Raw genomic sequence first — 11,906 nt, 5'->3', positions numbered from 1 at the left:
ATGCACAGTTTGAGAACTGCTGGTCTGTAGTGGCTCAACAATAGGACAGCATCCACTGGAATGGTTAAGGAGAGTCCAGATGTAAGGGGAGGAATTGGGAGGGCCAAGAATACTCTGAAATGTGAGGAGATTAAAAATGGTATGGTAGATACCTACTAACTCCAGGGCTGGATTATTTGCAATACTGATTTCCAAGAGTGGCAAACTCCTCCTTCTGTTAGCTAAAGGAAAGCAGAAAACAAGTTGGGCTTTTGCAGGAAATAAATTGCCAAGCTGGTAATTGTGACTGACAGCATAATAGTCTGGACCAGTGGGTTTCTCTCTCTCTCACACACACTTTTTTTTTTTTTTTTTTTTTTGGTATTGTCAATGTAAATAAAACAGTTGTTAGCAGAGTGAGATTAAAAACACAGTTTCCCTAAACAGATAGCAGCTGTTACACCTAACCCTGTGACTTGAACATAGGTTTTTTCCTGTATACATGAGCCAAATAGCCCCATTTTCAGTACTAAGACCCAGCATGGGTACTTCACCAAACTCCGGCCAGAAGAATGTGTTTATATCAAGTTGTTAAAATGCCAGGTGTTCTGTGTTTGATCCCTCTGCCCCTGCTGGGTGAATTAGTAATAAGCAAATCAATTCAGAGCACTTCACCCCCAACACTCCCAGTTTTCACTCAGCAGAAGCCAAACAAATTTTTTTTCTGTTAAGACTTCAAATAGTTTAGTTGACTTCTTTAAGAAGTTCAATATTCATAAGCCTCTGTACTTCCTAGTTGTAGCCAGGAGTGGGAGTGCCAAAATATTGCAAGACAACATGAAATTTTCAACAAAGGGACCCTATTCTGTGAGGCATTGAGCATCTGTCTTCACTGGGCTCAGAAGACACTCTGTCCCTTCTTGGAGCTAGGCATTCAGCATCTTACAGGACCAAGTTGGATGAGATGAAGGAATTTAAACAGCGCTCTCCCAGCTTGAGGTGAGCTCCCTAACCACTAGACTAATTCTCTGTCTCTATCCCTATTAATATGGAATGTGGAACAGCTTTAAAAAAGGAGCTTGAGAAAGCCACATCAGACTAGCCTGGTAGTTAGGGCACTCACCTGAGAACTGGGGAACCCCTGTTCACATACCTTCTCTTCCCAATGGGGGGTGCAGGGGGCTGACTGAACAGAGATCTCCCACATCCTAGATGAGTAACCTAACTCCTGGGCAAAAGTTTATGTGGAGTTAGTCAGGTATGCTCTGAGTATGCCTATAGGATTAGGCCCCACAGGTATTCCTCTGCCTATCTTCCGTTTTCTGGCTTGAGGATTGCACTGGGGTTTAGGCAGGAAATAGACACCTGGAGACTTGCCCGAGGCACCAGCATCAGAGCCGAAAATGTAGGTGCCTAGGGAAACTTTACAGAGAAATATAGGCACCTAGTGAGTTTAGGTAGCTACAGGGCTAGGAGGCAGCTGAGCAGGGGTTTTGTAGATCACAGTAGTGCCTTAATCCTTTGTGGATTTGGCCCTAAATCACCAGCAATAGTTAGAAGCACAACTGCTTTCCCCCTGTGCTAGCTTGACTGGGATGAGGAAGTCAGCTGTGCTTCTGAATGTCTGTTGGAGCAGGCGGAGCTCATTACCCTCGTCAGGGAATAGAAAAGGCTAAGTTCCTCTCAGAAGATTAGGGTGTGTGCTCCCAGACAGGAGTATTTATTGGTCTGCCTCCCACCCCTACCCAGTTGGTTATTCATTCATATCAGACCCCTGTTGTCACAGAGACTACTTCTAAAGTCCTTATTCCAGTCAAACTCATTAGAAATTGAGGCTTCAGAATGGGCACTATGTACAGAGTCCTACTATAACTGGAGAGGGGCTGTCTGGTAAGGGCCTCTGCCTCTCCTTTTCATTCTGGAAGTGGTGACAGAGCATCTCTTCACATCCTCCAATCCTCTCAGGGCTTTGGTCTCCAGTCTTTGCTCGGAGCAGCTGGAGGAAGAGTAGGAACCAGTGTTTTCTCCTTAGTACTGCTCCCCCTTCCTCTTCTGTCCTGAGCAGAGAAGGAAGCGGAAGTGATTATTACCTTGTAATGCAGCTTTTAACGCTGTGGGGAAGGTGATAAATTCTACATTCCAAGAGGATTAGCACAGTGAAACCTACATACAATAGTGTAGTCAAGCTTTGCTGCAAGAAGAATTAAAATGCATTGAAACAACTGGGAACTTTGCTATAGGTGGAGGCTTATTGAAAGTGGCTTCCTCTGCATTACCTTATGCTGTGTTGATGAGACTGGTTCCAAAGTATAGGTATGCAAAATACTCTGACTCTTACACAGTATATTTTGTACAAGATGTCTTTAAAATCAATAAACAACCTTTAGAATGTACAAATAAAATGGTGTGTAAATGGAAAATTGCATCATATTTAAGTGCTGATAATTGTAAAAGAAGTACAACTCCATATGTGTCCTGCTGAATAGAGGGGCTTGATTTTTCCTTTCTTTACACCTGTTTTCCATCATCTAACATCTCTGGATTTACTCCTGACTGAGATCTGAGTCTGTCTCTGTGGTCTTGTCTAGGTTGTGCCCCAGCCTCTGATGAAATAGCATCATTGCCAACCAGTGTAGACAAGAAAAGCAGCAGTTTGCACGGATGGAGTTTAATGTGATTTCAAGCAGGAACTGAGTGAGCGCCACTGCTACAAACTGCTGCTTTCTTTATCCTCACGTGGGGTTTGCAGTTATGTCAGTAACTGGCTGCTAATTGTTGGTATAGGGAGAAATTCCCAATGTAGATGAGGCCTAAATTTTGTCACATTTTATGTAGTAATGTGTCTTAGAAGAGGAAATTTCAAATGTTCTTTATGCAGACAAAAAGCCTTGTTGGTTCTTTTGTTTTGATCCCAGCTGGTTTGGGTATTTTGAATATTCAGTCATCTGATTTTTGCTGGTTTCTTATGACTAGTTGACAAAGATGTGGAGGACTCGCTGAGCACTATGAAACTCTCATCTCTGAGTATCTGGGGTTAACTTCTAAGGTAAGTAGTATCCTCTGAATTCTTACATGTTTTGGTGTATTTATATAGTTTCTGTACTGCAGAAAGAACAAGAAGTCTAATTTGGAGCCATTTTGAAGTTGACAAGTCATGAATGTGTAACCCACATACTTTTTGGGTATGGGGGGGAGAGGAGAGGAGAGAAAGAGAATGTGTGTTTGTGTTTTAAATGAGTCTGCTCTACAGCCTTAGCTAAGAAGTAGTTGGCTTTTAGCTCATGCAGTGAAGGCTCATGCACTAAGTTCCAGAGGTCCCAGGTTCGATCCTGACAGATGTTACAAATGCACTTAGAATCTTCTTATATTTACAGTTCAGTGATTAAAATATCAGAGGTTCATGGTTGGTGTCTATATACAAAAAACCAAGACCAAACTAAAAAGCACAACCTTGCAAAATAAAACTGATTGCTTTTGTGTTTTCAGTTAAGAACAAGTTGTTCCCATGATCTTTGCAGTGGAGAAAAAATATCAAGGGGGTGGGGAGTTAGAGAGGAGGGAGAGAAATGGGAAGTGATGAGGAGAGAACTGGACTGAAGTTGAAAATGACCTAGCTGAAAGAGTGGGGGTGAGGAATCAGCAGGAAAGAGAAGCTGTTTCTCGTTATAAATAGAAAAAGGAATTGATAAATATGCTATGTTTGCCAAAGTTTTGATTTCTTCAGGACCGATCCTAAGATCCTGGTCCCGGAAGGATGGATCTGTGGTTTCTTTTTGCTGTCACTGAAATGATTTGGAGTTTTGCAGTGGAATTTTTAGTGGCCCCAAGATTGGGTTCCTGAACCTTTTCTATGAAATCTCACTTACTACTGGGACCAGAGAATGTGAGTGTAAGTGAGTGAGGACTCCTAATGAGATCAGGTCAAAATGTGTCCTTTCCGACAGAAGCTTGCTACAATGGGGGAAAAAAACCTAGGGCCCTAATGGTGAATGACTTGGTGTAAGTGGGTGATGGGCTTGCACAGGGGCCCAACACTATGAGTTGGCCTTTGTCATTGCATTATCACAATTTCTGTTTCTATTTTGAAGGGGAGTAAAGTTATTTTGATTTTTGATGTATCAAAAATAGGTCAGTAAATGGCTATTTATAAATAGTTAAACAAAAGGTTTCTCATTCAAAATGTAATTTTTCTGTATAATATTAATTAAAGCATTATTTAAAAACATCCCTCTGAATTTTGTGAAGGATGCTGTAAAAAGTGGATCATCTTATTGTTTTAGATCATTTTCAGCTTGGTCTATTCAAGTCTTTGATTATCCTGCTCTTTGCTAGAAGTAGGAAAAGAAGGTATACCACCTCTTGAATACCACATGCAGTTTTGGTTGCCTCATCTCATAAAAGACATATTGGAATTGGAAAAGGCACATAGAGGGAGAACAAAAATGATGAGGGGTATGGAACAGCTTCCATCTGAGAAGAGTTTAAAAAGACAGGGACTGTTCAGCTTAGAAAAGAGATGACTAAGGGGGAGTATGATCGAGGTCTCTAAAATCAGGAATGGTGCAGAGAAAGTGAATAGGGAAGTGTTATTTACCCCTTCACATAACCCAAGAACTAGGGGTCACCCAATGAAATTACTAGGCAGCAGGTTAAAACAAACAAAACGAAGTACTGCTTCACACAACACACAGTCAATGTATGGAACTTGTTGCCATGGGATGTCGTGAAGACCAAAAGTATGATTGTGTTTAAAAAAAAAAAAAAAAAAAAACCTAGATAAGCTCATGGAGGATAGGACCGTCAATGGCTATTAGCCAGGATAGTCAGGGATGCAACCCCATGCTCCAGGTGTACCATATGACAAGTTATGAATCACTCAAAATTGCCCAGTTCTGTTCATTTCCTGTGAAGCATCTGGCACTGGGATAGATGGACCATTGATTCTTATTTTCATAAGTTGCATTTATTGGAGATGTGAGGAATATTTGATATTACTAATAAAGGCCACAAAGCAGGGGTCCCCTATGGCGCCCGCCGGGGAATTTTTGTCTGCCTGCAGGACACCCTGTTGCCGAAATGCCGCCAAGAAGCGTTGCCGTTTCTCTGTGGCATTTCGGCAGTGGGCTGTCAGGCGCCCGCCACAGTATATGCTATATATATAGCAATATGCTATTCCCACAAGAAAGGTTGGGGACCACTGCCATAAAGGAAAGCACCTGATTTATAGATCATCTGATCTAGTAGTAGAGAGGATTATATAGGTGATCATTTCTGATCAGCTCTTCTAAAGCAGCTCTTTGGCTATTGGGACAAGTGGGTAAAGAAAGAAAAATGTTTGAGTCTTCAAAGCCTCATAGCTTATTTAGCAGTTAGAAGTACAGGATCAAGTCCTTAATCTGAATTTGAAAGTATGCTGAAAAGCTTCTGATCTGCTAAGACTTTCAGTTCAGAGTTCTTAGCTTTTTCTGCCACAGTTGGTGACACCATCACCTAGAGGAGAGAGGAAAGATTTCCTTGCAAACCTTACACTCCTTTACTGCCAGCTCCTACTCCAATCAAAGTCAGTGAGAGTTTTGCAATTGCCTTCAGAAATGCATGATTGGACCCTTGGTCACTTTAGTTTGTTAACTATTTGTATTACTGTGTGTATGCACTGTGCCTAGCAGAATGTGGCCTCTAAGTTCTAAAGTAAGAGACATCCTCACTCTGAAGAATTTGCAGCCTCAACAGATGAGGCAATAAGCAGTGGGAGAAAGGAAGTGGTATTACTGTATCTACATTTCATATGTGAGAAGCTGATTTACAGAGATATTAAGTGAAATGCCCAGGGTCCCACAGGAAGTCTGTGGGAGAGTCAGGAATTAAACCTGAATCTCCTGATTTCCAGTCCAGCCCTATAACCACAAGAGTTTGTGTTTTCATCAATTATGCTATAGCAAAGAAAATACAGTGCCCTAAATTCAGGACTTAGCCAGTAATTCAGAGCTAAGTCCTGCAGCCCTCATTCACATAAATATTATCATAATCTATCACTTGTATCATGCTAAGTCTACAAGGTGCCTTTACAGACAGATATGAAGTTGAGTTCCAGACCACCAAATGCTACAACTTCAAATGAATGAGACTACTCAATCCTAAATCCTAATGAGATCAGAAGGAACTGATTTTTTAGATACTTGGTTTGAAAATGTATTTGATTGTTTCAATTCACTGCTCAAGAAACAATAAAGTACAAATTATATGAAAGGCTAATAGATTATTCAGAAATAAACAATAATCAAGACTTAACACGGTGAAGAGAACTGTCTGCTTACATGTGAAAACATTTTTCATTTTGTGAACCAAGATACATTCTAGCTTTTAGAAAACTGCTGGCCAATTACATTTGTTGCTATTCAACATATCTGTTATTGCATGTCTGGTTTATATTACTCTCTTATTTCAGGTTAATGATGGGCTTGTTTACATTTTTAAATATAAAACTTATATACTTTATACCTTGATCAATTTTAAAAATAGGAATGTGCAGTAATGAATCAAGATATCCTCATGGATTAGCTGTTTTAGTGGAGTAATGATGTGTAGGTTTTGCAGTTACAACAGGATGACTACAAACAGTTTCTGACATGTAAATGAAATGCCATTCGGTATGCTTCCATTGAGTTTTGCAAAAGAGAATTGGTCTATTTGGCTTATCCCACTTTGATTTTCCCAAGAAAATCAATATAATAAAGTAATTCTTTCCTGCCATCCCCCTCCGTGCTAAGCTCTTCTGAGAACAGTTAGAAGATGTTTTTTCTTCAATTATTTCAGGCTTTGTTTGCATTAAATCTTTTCAAAGAGACCCATGTAAATGTGCTTCTTTAATAATGATGTTTCCCTATGAAATCGGCTAAATAAAATTTTACATTTAGAGTGAGTAAGAACCAGTTATGGAGAAAATTGTTCAATATCTGTTTCTTCCTCATTTCTTTTTCCATGCAAAACCTGCTGCAGCTATATATTGGGGTAAGAGTTTGCTGGTATTGTATGCATAATTCATGCTTTTGGCCTGCTATCTACCCTTCTGTTTCTGGAATCCTACAAGATTAGGAAAAATTATTTTTTACTGCGCTCAGTACAGTTCGTTTGCAAGGAATGTAATATAACACACAGCACACCATACTTAGAGCAAAATTCTATTTTCAACTCTGAATGACAGATCTTGACTCTAATAATCTCCCAGAGTTCTGCACATGTAGGGTGATCACAGTAACAGAGCTGAGATTTGCTCTGTGGAGCTTGGAGCAGAATTTCTCTCTACTATTGTAATGATGCTTAAAAAAATTGGATAGATGGATGCTTAGAAGACTTTTAACGTAGCTCTGGTGGGTATTTTGCCAGTTGGTAGGATTTAATTTAAAGTGGAATTAGCTGTTACTGATTACCACTTGGTTATATGGATCACACATTATTTTCCAAACCAAAAGTCATTTTTCACTGCCCCTGATGCACATGCTTCTCGCTTATAGTGGTGCGTGGACCTTGAGTTTTAGGAATCAGATTGTGGTTGCTGTCATCTGATGTGTCCTAAATCAGGAAAGAAGAATATCACACCTTTCTGGGTGCTGCAGCTTGAAACAGCCAATTAGAGCTTGTCTCTGTAAAGTAGACATTTTGCTTCTATGCTCCCTACCTGTCTGATTTGGGAAGTTTGCTGTTATATGAATTTGGGTGTATTCTAGTGATGATTTGATTCAACTATAAAGATGGGGATTGTAAAGGAGTTAACTATGTTTTAAAAAAAATTAACAGTATAGCAGTTTAGTTCAGTGACAGAAACAAAATTCCAGTTGATTTGACCTCACAATATATTGAGCAGTCTCACCACTGCTGGTGTGTCAGTACTAGGGGCCTGACACAAAGTTCACTGATGTCAGTGGGAGTCTGTTAACTTCACTGGGGTATGTATCAGAGCCTTGGAGCTAGCAGCTTAGAATTATTGAAGAAACTTTGCAACTGTATTTTTGTGACCTCTCATATTTGAGTCACTATTTCTCCTGCTCCCCCAAAGACACTAATGGAAGAACATGCTTTTGCTAAATAATTGGAAGTAGAGCTGGTCAAATAGGATTTGCAGAATATACAGGTTGGTAAATTTGGCTTTGTGAAGCATTCATGAACCAGCCACATTATCTTTCAAGCCCATTCAGTATTCTAAAGTCACAAGTAAATAGAGCAGTTTCTGGATTATTCATGAAGTATCTGATGTTGGTATCCAAACTTTAAAATGGTTACCCAAGACACCAGTGGATCAAACATATATGCTCAGTGTCAGATTTGACTGAATATGTATTTGATGTTGAACACTTCTGTTGACCAAATTGTGTAGACCAGTTTCAAAGCTGTGTAAAATGCTTGAATACTCAAAGATTCTGAGACAGCAGAATTGAGCAGAAGTCCTGGTGTGGTATTGCTAACCCCCAGAGTTTAAACATCAAGGGTCAGGCCTTCAAAAACATGAGACTGTCTTCAAATGATGACATTTTCAAAGAAGATATATTTTGGGGTTCCTTTTCTTTACTCTTTGTCTTGCATCTTAGGTTGCACTTGGGTCACGTTTTCAAGTTTTCCTCCACAACCAGGAGGACTAGAAACTTACCATAATTATAATTAATAATAAACTAAGGTTCTCATAAAATTCCAGAGCCTGGGACTTTTAAGAAAAACACCAAAAGTCATAACATTCATGACAAATATACAAGAATTGGGAATACAGGTAGCATTCAAGGAATATGTCTGATTCTCCCTCTTACCACCCCTAATCCCCCAACAACTAACTTGGTGATGCTATGTTGCTTGTCATTTTATTTCATAATACCAGTGACTGGATAAGAATTTGGGGCTCAACTCTGTGCTTGGGAATGTGTGTATCTGTGTGCATGCATGTGAATTCAAGAGCAGACACTGGCCAATTGATTACCTATAATTACACCTTTTCCACTATATCTTCACATTTTAATACTATTAGCAGTAGTATACGGAGGAAATGAAATTCAAGACCAATTAACAAATGTAGGTAGGATTGATTCTACAAACACTTGCAAAACAGAACTGTGTGCATCCAGGAGACAAACACCCAGATATAGGAGGGCAGAGTAAACTGTAATCTGCTGCAGCTACTGTGACCTGATGCTGTGGAAGTGAAGCTCCATATTCTTGGACCAAGAGAGGGCGAGAATTAATTTAAATCTTCATCCCTACAAGAATCTCCCATGCACAATACATCTACAAAAGTACAGTGTTTGACCCTTGATATTTGGAGTATCACAGACAACGCATCACAAGCCAATCCCTCTGTGCTAAACACCTCTTATTTAACGGCACTAGTACAAAAAGAGAGTTTCCTCTTGTTTCATCGCTTTGCCACGTCAGACAAGGTCCAAGATTTATTAATTGTTGATGAATGGGTTATTCAAATCGGTAACAGTACTTTGTCGTTTTGTCCATTGTTACTGCACTGTACTTTTCAATGACAATCAAGTTACTTACTGCACACCACTAGAATTGCATCAAATATTTTGATGTGCAGTAAACTGGAAGAGTTTGTTTTGGCCCTCAGGTTCTAATGCCTGGATAATTACCTCTGTATGCAGCCATTCACCCAAGGGCTTGATCCCCTGCTTCCTTATGACAAAACAGAACATTGTTGAAGCTGTGCCAAGTGGCAAACATCTTGCAATAATAATGACCTTTGCACAGGCCTCTCTGAGACAGTGGCCTTACGAGTTTATAGAATGTTTTATTCCAGACAATATCATTGTTGCCAGGCAAAGGTTTGTGTCCAGAGTTGTCAAGCTCCCAGTATTTTGTAGTTGTCTGTTTTGTGCTCAGGATTCCATGAGTTGAACACCAGCATTCCCATTAAACTGTAGCAGATAACTCAAACCAAATCTCTGTGGTAAATCTGCTTTCAAGCACCTGGTGCATTTCCTCTAATGAAGCCTTTTTCTCTCCATGATATGAATCCATTAGACACTGAGAAGCTTGAGTATGTAAAATATTTTGTTTATCTGGCTCTCCTCAAAGGTACTGTCTGTCATCATAGATGTCTGTAGTAAATATAGCAACAGTATTGCTGAAAGAGGGAATAATGTAATAGGCAATTAGATTTATGGCAAGCATAAACTGTAAAGCTTCTAATAACCATAATTCCTAACTTCAGTCATAATACCAGTATTAAAGCCTAGTTCTCCCAAGTATTTTGTGTTTCTAAAAATATCTTAACTGTAATTTCAGTGTTTTGCCTCCATTACAGTACCTCTAGTTTGAAAGCAAAAGGAGCCTGTCAAGTGGAGACAAATATATACAGAGAGGGGGAAAAGACAAATTGCTGGCTTTGTATGTTGTGCAACTAAAGTGGACAAATAGGGTGTCAAAAATAATTCTGTCAGACCAAGAGGAAGTGTATATGAGAAGTCAGATCAGTACTTGGATGGGGGTAGAGCGTGCGAGTGCACAGAGAGAGCTAATGTTGAAAAATTTGAAATGTCACCATTATATTTTGAATATAATTTGAAACCCTCTTAGAAAAGCAGCAACTGACAGCTAAAATGGTAAAAAGGGAGGGTGGTAGCAGGACTCTTATTAAAAGTAATTACATTTATAAAATATGTATTTAAAGAAACTCTTTAGAAGCCCTATCTCTCCTTCACTCCAGAGCAGTTCATTGCTGTTTGGTTGGTTGATGGCATAGACCCAAAGCTCAAAACTGCCTTTAGTGATTGGTGGATATCTCATGTTGGATCTTGTCACAGACTTAATTGTTTAGCAGACTGAGTAATTCTGTGCTTAGTTTTAAGGTACATGGCATCAACCCTGTCACTTGTGATAATTTTTACATCCTTTTGGTACTGCAGTGAAGAAACTGCTGTTACAATTTCATTTCTTTTTGTTCTCCCTTCAGTGCACCAAAATTCTGTAGGCAGCAGATTGGCCATGCCTACAGACTTTCCAACTTAAACGAATATAAAGCAGTTATTAGTCAGTTAGAGAAGCGGTTCCCTTAGAGGAACTGCAGACAATTAGTTTTACTCTATGTGGTCGATAGTACTATCATTTTAATTGAAAAATCAGTAGATCTGTTTTATAGAATTTTTGAAGCTTTGCCACAAAAACAAGCCCTGCATTGGTCTCAATTTCCAGGCCCCAAGCATTGCACCCTTATAGGAGACTGGAAAATGTAAATGTACCATTTATAAGTTGAAACATGACTTTGCAAAGATACTACATTGGGGTAGAGGCTGGTGAATTTCAAAGTGTAAGGGATGATTGGAGGAGGTCAGGTGGGCACCCCAACATTTGAATGCTTATCTAAACCTTCTCTTCTCCCTCCCCGCACTCTCTGAACAGAGAGCCTTCTCTTTTTCTCTTCCCTGGTCATAAATCTGTCTCCTCCAGCTAGTACATCATCTCTTCCCTACAATTTGTGACAGGCACTGAATCACTCTCCGTGCCTAACCTCCAGAGTTCAAGTCATTTTTTTTCACACTTTCACATCCCTATGACCACCCTGCACCTTGAGCAAGCTATGACTTTACTACCTTTGATATTCCCATCATAGGGCTCAGACCATCTCAGGTTTCTGTTGTGCATGGTGTTAGCTTCTGTGCCTGAGTACATTGCTATTTTCTGACAGGAAAGCACCAGAATTAGCAAGAGATTAAACTGGCCTGGGTTAACAGATAGTATATACCTCTAAAGCAAAGACTAGGGATATGCTGGACTCCACAGTGAGATCATTGAATGTACTAGCTCAGCAGTTCTCAAACTGTGGGTTGGGACCCCAAAGTGGGTCGCAGCCCTATTTTAATTGGGTTGCCAGGGCTGGCATTAGACCTGCTGGGGCTCGGGGATGAAGCCAAAGTCCAAGCCCCACCACCCAGGGC

The 11,906-nt window shown here is 39.9% G+C and overlaps 1 long non-coding RNA gene across 1 annotated transcript in view; it reads left to right on the top strand.

Moving 5' to 3' along the window:
* The first annotated feature begins 2,194 nt into the window (after nucleotides 1–2,194).
* LOC141995602 (uncharacterized) overlaps nucleotides 2,195–11,906 on the top strand; it is a 217,793-nt gene continuing 208,081 nt past the window's right edge. Inside the window, exons 1-2 of the long non-coding RNA XR_012641368.1 lie at nucleotides 2,195–2,292; nucleotides 2,953–3,025. This is a non-coding gene — a long non-coding RNA (uncharacterized LOC141995602). The remainder of the gene's footprint in view (nucleotides 2,293–2,952; nucleotides 3,026–11,906) is intronic.

This window comes from Natator depressus, chromosome 11 (assembly GCF_965152275.1).
Source record: "Natator depressus isolate rNatDep1 chromosome 11, rNatDep2.hap1, whole genome shotgun sequence".
Lineage (NCBI taxonomy): Eukaryota > Metazoa > Chordata > Testudines > Cheloniidae > Natator > Natator depressus.
Note: the sequence above shows the minus strand (reverse complement) of the source record. Positions and strands in the feature narration are given on the sequence as shown.